The following is a 9,823-nucleotide window of genomic DNA, read 5'->3' as shown; positions in this document are numbered from 1 at the left end:
TATAACTTGCAAAAATGTAATAACTCTATATCAGCACAACACAGATAAATCAAGGGTTTTTTACTCAAATATCAATGTTTACTTTGTTATTTTAAGTAAAGACATAAAATATAATAGAATCAAGTAAGAACAACTTATTTCATAAATGTTAGATTGACTTTAAAATATTAAATAATCATAACTTGTAAAAACTCAACTTTAGATTAGCAGAACACAGATAAATAAAGTTATATAGTTGAAGTCGGAAGTTTACATACACTTAGGTTGGAGTCATTAAAACTAGTTTTTCAACCACTCCACAAATGTCTTGTTAACAAACTATAGTTTTGGAAAGTCGGTTAGGACATCTACTTTGTGCATGACACAAGTAATTTTTACAACAATTGTTTACAGACAGATTGTTTCACTTATAATTCACTGTATCACAATTCCAGTGGGTCAGAAGTTTACATACACTAAGTTGACTGTGCCTTTAAACAGCTTGGGAAATTCCAGAAAATGATGTCATGGCTTTAGAAGCTTCTGATAGGTTAATTGACATCATTTGAGTCAATTGGAGGTGTACCTGGGGATGTATTTCAAGGCCTACCTTCAAACTCAGTGCCTCTTTGCTTGACATCATGAGAAAATCAAAAGAAATCAGCCAAGACCTCAGAACATTTTTTGTAGACCTCCAGAAGTCTGGTTCATCCTTGGGAGCAATTTCCAAATGCCTGAAGGTATCACGTTAATCTATTCAAACAATAGTACGCAAGTATAAACACCATGGGACCACGCAGTTGTCATACCGCTCAGGAAGGAGACGTGTTTTGTCTCCTAGAGATGAATGTACTTTGGTGCGAAAAGTGCAAATCAATCCCAGAACAACAGCAAAGGACCTTGTGAAGATGCTGGAGGAAACAGGTACAAAAGTATCTATATTCACAGTAAAACAAGTCCTATATTGACATAACCTGAAAGGCCGCTCAGCAAGGAAAAAGCCACTGCTCCAAAACCGCCATAAAAAAGCCAGACTATGGTTTGCAACTGCACATGGGGACAAAGATCGTACTTTTTGGAGAAATGTCCTCTGGTCTGATGAAACAAAAATAGAACTGTTTGGCCATAATGACCATCGTTATGTTTGGAGGAAAAAGGGGGACGCTTGCAAGCCGAAGAACACCATCCCAACCGTGAAGCACGGGGGTGGCAGCATCATGCTGTGGGGGTGGCAGCATCATGCTGTGGGGGTGCTTTGCTGCAGGAGGGACTGATGCACTTCACAAAATAGATGGCATCATGAGGAAGGAAAATGATGTGGATATATTGAAGCAACATCTCAAGACATCAATCAGGAAGTTAAAGCTTGGTCGCAAATGGGTCTTCCAAATGGACAATGACCCCAAGCATACTTCCAATGTTGTGGCAAAATGGCTTAAGGACAACAAAGTCAAGGTATTGGAGTGGCCATCACAAAGCCCTGACCTCAATCCTAGACAATTTGTGGGCAGAACTGAAAAAGCGTGTGCGAGCAAGGAGGCCTACAAACCTGACTGTTACACCAGCTCTGTCAGGCGGAATGGTCCAAAATTCACCCAACTTATTGTGGGAAGCTTGTGAAGGCTACCCAAAACGTTTGACCCAAGTTAAACAATTTAAAGGCAATGCTACCAAATACTAATTGAGTGTTTGTAAACTTCTGACCCACTGGGAATGTGATGAAAGAAATAATAGCTGAAATAAATCATTCTCTCTACTATTATTCTGACATTTCACATTCTTAAAATAAAGTTGTGATCCTAACTGACCTAAAATAGGGAATTTGTACTAGGATTAAATGTCAGGAGTTTAAATGTATTTGGCTAAGGTGTATGTAAACTTCCGACTTCAACTGTATTTACTCAATAACCTAATGTTTGTTTACAGTACCAGAAACATTAAGTGATAAGAAGATCTAATTGACATCTGAGTGAGTACCACTTCTATAATTTGAGTTCCACAGGTAGTTAGAGATGTTTGAGTGACCACTACTCAATTACTTTAATGAGTAAGGCCAGGGATGGGCAACTTTGATGGGGATTGGGGCCACATATTTAGAGTTAATTTCATGCAATTCTACACATTTTGCCATGGGGTGTTGAGAAAATGCTGTATTTTTAAAGCAAGTTTGCTGCAATTCTACACATTTTGCCATGGGACGGCGAAAAGAGTTTGCAATTTTTTAACTAATTTCATGCAATTCTACTCATTTTGCCATGGGGTGGAGAGGGAAATTAGCTGTTTTAATATGATATCTGAGTGAGACTGACTAACAAAATCAATGGGGTCCCCCCGGCCGGTAAATCGACCATGATAACAAGTTTAGATAGCTGGCCACTAAACTAATTTAGCAATCTGAAAAATGTTAGCTGACATGGGCTAATTGACTGACTACCAGTGACTGACATAACGAGAAAAACTGCTGATGCACAACCACATTTCTAAATTGCACCTTGTGTATTCTACTATTCTAACTTGCAATAGTAAGTTGAGACCCCAACCAACTGAATTCCTACAAAAAATGGATCTGAGGACCTTCAAAAGGGGGGCATGCAGTCCGCGGCCTGCCAGTTGCCCATCCGCGAGTTAGGCAATTACTTTTTACAGTGTATCAGTAAAATCACAATAACTAATTGGTAGGTATACCATTATTTGTTACTTCTGTGAACTTTCACTATCCTCCCTCATGAGGGAGAGAAATTAGAAAATATCTTGAAGATATGTGGGTTTTTGCTAACGGAATTACTAGGCACAAGGTAATACATATTAAACTTACAGAAGGTAAACAATTTGTCCAAAACTAAATATTTGTGTTTATATTAGTTGGCAGGTGTCTTTACGTCAACATTATTGTGTGTTGATGTATTTCTGATACCTTTTAAAACTTTTTCTGGTAGATGTTTTCTAAGACCCCTTTTCCATCTGCATATCCAGAAATCAAAGCCTTTAATTATGCCTAATTTTAAATATGGACAATGGGTGAAAAATGTATATATGCCTTAATTTCCCCCAAATATAGACTCTTAGCTTTCATTTGACACCCAATTTCATATGCTCCTATGAACTTCACATGTTGGTGCTCATTATTCACAATTCATTCATGATTATCCATAATCATGGTAGCATCCATATTAATGTAGAAGTGTTCAGAAACATATTCTATTTTTCTTTACAATAAAATGGATTCCAAAATGACACAATACATTATTTACCATTCATTTCTATTGGGCATGAATTAATCCAAAACAAAAACAAAGTGCAAATATATCCAACAAGTTTGTAGAGTCATAAGCTTGATGTAGTCATTGCATGCTATATATGGGACCAAATATTACACTTTTGACAAAATGTAATACACTATAAGTGAATTTGTCCACATACTTATGACACCTTCAAATGGAGGGACTAGATACAGTGGGGAAAAAAAGTATTTAGTCAGCCACTATTTGTGCAAGTTCTCCCACTTAAAAAGATGAGAGAGGCCTGTAATTTTCATCATAGGTACACGTCAACTATGAAAGACAAATTGAGGGAAAAAAATCCAGAAAATCACATTGTAGGATTTTTAATGAATTTATTTGCAAATTATGGTGGAAAATAAGTATTTGGTCACCTACAAACAAGCAAGATTTCTGGCTCTCACAGACCTGTAACTTCTTCTTTAAGAGGCTCCTCTGTCCTCCACTCGTTACCTGTATTAATGGCATCTGTTTGAACTTGTTATCAGTATAAAAGACACCTGTCCACAACCTCAAACAGTCACACTCCAAACTCCACTATGGCCAAGACCAAAGAGCTGACAAAGGACACCAGAAACAAAATTGTAGACCTGCACCAGGCTGGGAAGACTGAATCTGCAATAGGTAAGCAGCTTGGTTTGAAGAAATCAACTGTGGGAGCAATTATTAGGAAATGGAAGACATACAAGACCACTGATAATCTCCCTCGATCTGGGGCTCCACGCAAGATCTCACCCCGTAGGGTCAAAATGATCACAAGAACGGTGAGCAAAAATCCCAGAACCACACGGGGGGACCTAGTGAATGACCTGCAGAGAGCTGGGACCAAAGTAACAAAGCCTACCATCAGTAACACACTACGCCGCCAGGGACTCAAATCCTGCAGTGCAAGACGTGTCCGCCTGCTTAAGCCAGTACATGTCCAGGCCTGTCTGAAGTTTGCTAGAGTGCATTTGGATGATCCAGAAGAGGATAGGGAGAATGTCATATGGTCAGATGAAACCAAAATAGAACTTTTTGGTAAAAACTCAACTCGTCGTGTTTGGAGGACAAAGAATGCTGAGTTGCATCCAAAGAACACCATACCTACTGTGAAGTATGGGGGTGGAAACATCATGCTTTGGGGCTGTTTTTCTGCAAAGGGACCAGGACGACTGATCCGTGTAAAGGAACGAATGAATGGGGCCATGTATCGTGAGATTTTGAGTGAAAACCTCCTTCCATCAGCAAGGGCGTTGAAGATGAAACGTGGCTGGGTCTTTCAGCATGACAATGATCCCAAACACACCGCCCCGGGCAATGAAGGAGTGGCTTCGTAAGAAGCATTTCAAGGTCCTGGAGTGGCCTAGCCAGTCTCCTGATCTCAACCCCATAGAAAATCTTTGGAGGGAGTTGAAAGTCTGTGTTGCCCAGCGACAGCCCCAAAACATCACTGCTCTAGAGGAGATCTGCATGGAGGAATGGGCCAAAATACCAGCAACAGTGTGTGAAAACCTTGTGAAGACTTACAGAAAACGTTTGACCTGTGTCATTGCCAACAAAGGGTATATAACAAAGTATTGAGAAACTTTTGTTATTGACCAAATACTTATTTTCCACCATAATTTGCAAATAAATTCATTAAAAATCCTACAATGTGATTTTCTGGATTTTTTTTCTCATTTTGTCTGTCATAGTTGACGTGTACCTATGATGAAAATTACAGGCCTCTCTCATCTTTTTAAGTGGGAGAACTTAAACAATTGGGAGAACCACAATTGGTGGCTGACTAAATACTTTTTTTCCCCACTGTACATAATGTGCATTCATTTCTAAACGATAAAACAGATGAAAATTGTGTGATGTCACGAGAGGCTGTGTCCTGGAGGGACGTTACATCCCCCTGAGATGGCTGCAAACCCAGACAGCTATGGCTCCATCTGCTGGTATGGTCGGGAACTCCAACCCTCTATGGCCAATCTTCCCACGCAGCTGAAACCAATCAGGAGGTGATGAGCTGAAGGTTTGTTGAAGGGAAGAGACGGTCTCCAAGCTGGGCTCTCTGGAGGACAAGAGTGCTGCACGTCCACTTCCATGAGGAATATAAGGATTTGGAGATACTTACCTTTGGGAAATACTCACCTTTGGATATATGCACCTGTGGAAATACGTGTGGGACATTTGGAAGGACGTTTTGCTGGGTTGGCCACTAGCTGCAACGTGGAATACAGTAAGACTGGGGAAACGTTATTTGAGCGAGGGAGAGTTATGATTTTGGATGTGGAAGAGACATCCCTGAACTGTTAACCCTTAAAGAGCCACCAGAGAACAGAATTGTGTTATACTTTCGTTAGTTTCCCCAAGACCTTTAATAAAATCCTTGTTTTGGTTGAACCTGGTCTCCTTGCACTACTTGAGCAATCCTGCTGAAAGCTGTGTAGCCTCTCGTGACGTCACAGATGGTGGAGAATACGGGCACGCTCAAGCGTTAATAGTGCATGTCAGAGGAGGATACCGAAGGTTTGATCACCCAGTTTTCCAAGTTGGCCGTAGGCTCCCCGCCGACTGAAATGGAGGACATATTGAAAGCCCTTGTTGCTGGCCAGCAAGCCCAGATGCAAGCAAACGTGGCTCTCTTGGAGGAGCAAAAGAAAGCCAACCTTCTGAAGGCAGAGGAATTGCAGTTGCAGAGACAGAGGGTGGTCCAAAATACCCGCCCAATAAAGGCAAGTGACTTTATATCCAAGATGGGAGCTACCGATGACATTGAGGCATACCTGCATGCATTTGAGGCCACGGCCACTAGGGAAGCCTGGCCCAAGCAACAGTGGGTTGGTCTGTTAGCCCCCTTTCTAACCGGGAATCGCTGAATGCTGTCCGGGACCTGGGCCCTGACCAGGTTACTGACTATGATGCCCTGAAGTCTGAGATCCTCAGCAGATATGGACTCACAAAGTTTGGTATGGCCCAGCGCTTTCACAGCTGGACCTTCCAACCAGACCAACCTCCTCGGGCGCAGATGCATGAACTTGTCCGAATCGCAAGGAAATGGCTGGATCCGCAGAGGAATACAGCAGCGGCGGTGGTGGAGGCCGTTGTGGTGGATCGTTACCTCACGCGCCCTGCCTTATGAGGCAAAACGGTTCATCAGTCAACAGGCCTTGACCACGGCTGATCTGACCGTGGAAGCTGTGGAAAAGTACCAGGCCACAGCGGAGATGCTGAATGCTTCCCGAAAAGACCCCAGGAGTGCGGCCCCCACCACAAATGGGAAAAACCCGTCCAAAGGACCCCAAGGTCTCGAACCCCGCCGCGTCAGGACTTATCCCGGCTCCAGGGGGAGCCAGAAACCAGGCGGGTCCAAGAAGAGTACACCAGGAGGGGGAAACTTCGACAGTGTTACCGGTGTGGGGGAGATGGGACATATCTCCTGGCAGTGTGGGAAACCAGCCGATGAACCTATGCCCACTGCGGAGTCCTCCAGCTCAGCACCCACACACCGCTTTGCCTCGCTCTTGGGAGTCGTAGATGGCGGCCCAGATCGACCCCCCCACCTGCCCGGTAACTGTGAATCACCATGATGTGGAGGCCTTACTGGATTCTGGTAGCCGGGCCACCCTGGTGCGTAAGGATTTGGTGGGCCCAACGTGTCTGACCCCGGGGAAAGTCCTCCCAGTTTCCTGTGTCCATGGGGACACCAGAGAATACCCCATTACTGAACTTACAATGACCAGCACACGGGGAACCATACACACGACGGCGGGGGTGGTTGATTCCCTCCCCGTCCCTGTCCTAATTGGACGAGACTGCCCAGCCTTTTACCCACTCTGGAGAGAGTCTCAGGAGAGGATAACCCGAGTACCTCGGAAACGGAGAGGCCAGACTCATCCTGGGAAGGCTCCGGTGCAATCCTCCGAGTTACTCACTCCCGCCCGGGCTCTGATAGGGATGGCAGGTGCCCAGACCGACACAGAGACGGAGCTACAGAATCTGGACAAAGAACTGTCTGGTCTGAAGGGGACTGCTGAGAGGTATCGTTTGTTAAAGCAACAGTTAGACATGAAGACAGAAGAGTTAGATATCCTCCAGGCTAAACTCCAACAGAGCTCCTTCCCTAAGCAACAGAAGGAGCTGGAGAGGCTGCGCAGGACCATCGAGGAGTGTGAGGAGACCCTGCGCAGTAGTAAGGAGGTCCAGAAGAAGGCAGAGGAGAAGTACAAGGTGTTGGAGAACAAGATGAAGAATGCGGAGGCAGAGAGAGAGAAGGAACTGAAAGCTGCTCAACAGAAGCTAAACTCTGCTAAAACCAAGGCTGATGCGTTCAGTAAGAAACTCAAGGAGAGACAACAGGAGGCTGAGTCCCTGGTCCTAGAGGTGGAGGAGTTGAAGAGAGAGCAGGCTGGCAAGCACCACGGCAATGCGGACGCCCTCTCCCGGCGTGATGCCTTCTTCGCTGCCTTTACCCCCGACGAGGACGTCGGTCCCGAGGAGGGGGATGTGTGATGTCACGAGAGGCTGTGTCCTGGAGGGACGTTACATCCCCCTGAGATGGCTGCAAACCCAGACAGCTATGGCTCCATCTGCTGGTATGGTCGGGAACTCCAACCCTCTATGGCCAATCTTCCCACGCAGCTGAAACCAATCAGGAGGTGATGAGCTGAAGGTTTGTTGAAGGGAAGAGACGGTCTCCAAGCTGGGCTCTCTGGAGGACAAGAGTGCTGCACGTCCACTTCCATGAGGAATATAAGGATTTGGAGATACTTACCTTTGGGAAATACTCACCTTTGGATATATGCACCTGTGGAAATACGTGTGGGACATTTGGAAGGACGTTTTGCTGGGTTGGCCACTAGCTGCAACGTGGAATACAGTAAGACTGGGGAAACGTTATTTGAGCGAGGGAGAGTTATGATTTTGGATGTGGAAGAGACATCCCTGAACTGTTAACCCTTAAAGAGCCACCAGAGAACAGAATTGTGTTATACTTTCGTTAGTTTCCCCAAGACCTTTAATAAAATCCTTGTTTTGGTTGAACCTGGTCTCCTTGCACTACTTGAGCAATCCTGCTGAAAGCTGTGTAGCCTCTCGTGACATCACAATACCCTGAAATAAAAGGTGACATTCTCTACTGTCGTCTCATATTAAACATTTGATCTCAAATCCACAATGCTGGAGTATAGAGCCAAATTAAAAGCTTTAGCTTCACTGTCCAAATAAATACGTAAGGACCATAAGTGTTTCCAATGACATCATCTGGTATGTATCATGTAATTTCAACCAATTATGAGTAGACATGTCTGCTCATAGATTGTTAAAATCACATTATACACATGATACACACATGCGATGATACAAACATCTCATGGGGGTCGTTTCACGAATAGTGCCTCTATCTTTTTATTTTTTATTTGTAACCACCATTATACAGTATGGCAAAAGCTTATAGATGATTTGTGAAGCATTTATGTTGTGCTTATGAAGACTATGTATGCTATATTAAGCCTTTAGAAGTTGTAGTTTGTTTAAAGTGGGACCACATTATTTCCTTTTGCCACTGGATGGCAGGCACACCAAGTACATGTGATCATGAATTGAGTCAGCTTTGGAACTCACTTATGCAAACATAGTTGTGCATGTGAAGAATAGTTGTGTATGTGAAAACTAGTTGTGCATTTGAACATTAGTTGTGCATGTGCAACAAGCTGGCGATCAGGCTAACATGTGACATCAACGATCCTCCTGCAAGTCATTCACAAAGTCACACATAAAGAAAGTTAAAGAAAAGGTTGAAGATGAGATTGTTTTGTGGATTTAATCTCTAATAGTACTTATTTCACTTTGAAGAGCGTCTGCTAAATGACATAAATGTAAATGTAAATGTGATATTCACTTGGGTTTTACAGATAATGTGCCTGCTTGCCAGCCAAATAGACTAGAGCAACCTGATTTTAGACTGGTCGTAGGTCTGAGAACCAATGTAAACACAGCAAAAAGTACTGTCCATCCTTGAATAGTTAATAATGTATGTTATTAGGGAGGGCTTCTTGGGATTTTCTTCATCAAACGGCATACCACAGTTGTTCTGCACGGATCATGAGATGTTGCGAATCATAGATGAGATAATAATCCAATCTATACATTCCTTAAAGCCCTCATGCAGTCTTTGTAATTTTATTTTGAAATCATCACTGTATGTCTAATAAATCACTGTCTTTATTACATTTTTTATTTTTTTATTTAACATTTAATTTATCAGGGAGTCATACTGAGACCAAGGTTTCTTTTACAGATAAACCCTGAATTACATAAATTACAGAAAATACACACATACATATACATAATGAAAATAACTAAATATATTTGTAATCATTTATTTCCCTTATATTTACATACACAGCCCTGATTGGCTAATAGGATCATCTAGAGCCCACCCCCTTACCCAGATGTACAGTCATTGGTCCACTCTATTATAATCAGATCACATTGTGACGTCATGATGTTGACGAAAAGTTCCTCCCACCTGATCAGGCTGAAATTCCAGAAATTTTTTCTCAAACAGCTCTTACACAAAAAAGGGCATTATCGTA

Source organism: Coregonus clupeaformis, chromosome 1 (genome assembly GCF_020615455.1).
Source record: "Coregonus clupeaformis isolate EN_2021a chromosome 1, ASM2061545v1, whole genome shotgun sequence".
Classification (NCBI taxonomy): domain Eukaryota; kingdom Metazoa; phylum Chordata; class Actinopteri; order Salmoniformes; family Salmonidae; genus Coregonus; species Coregonus clupeaformis.
Note: the sequence above shows the minus strand (reverse complement) of the source record.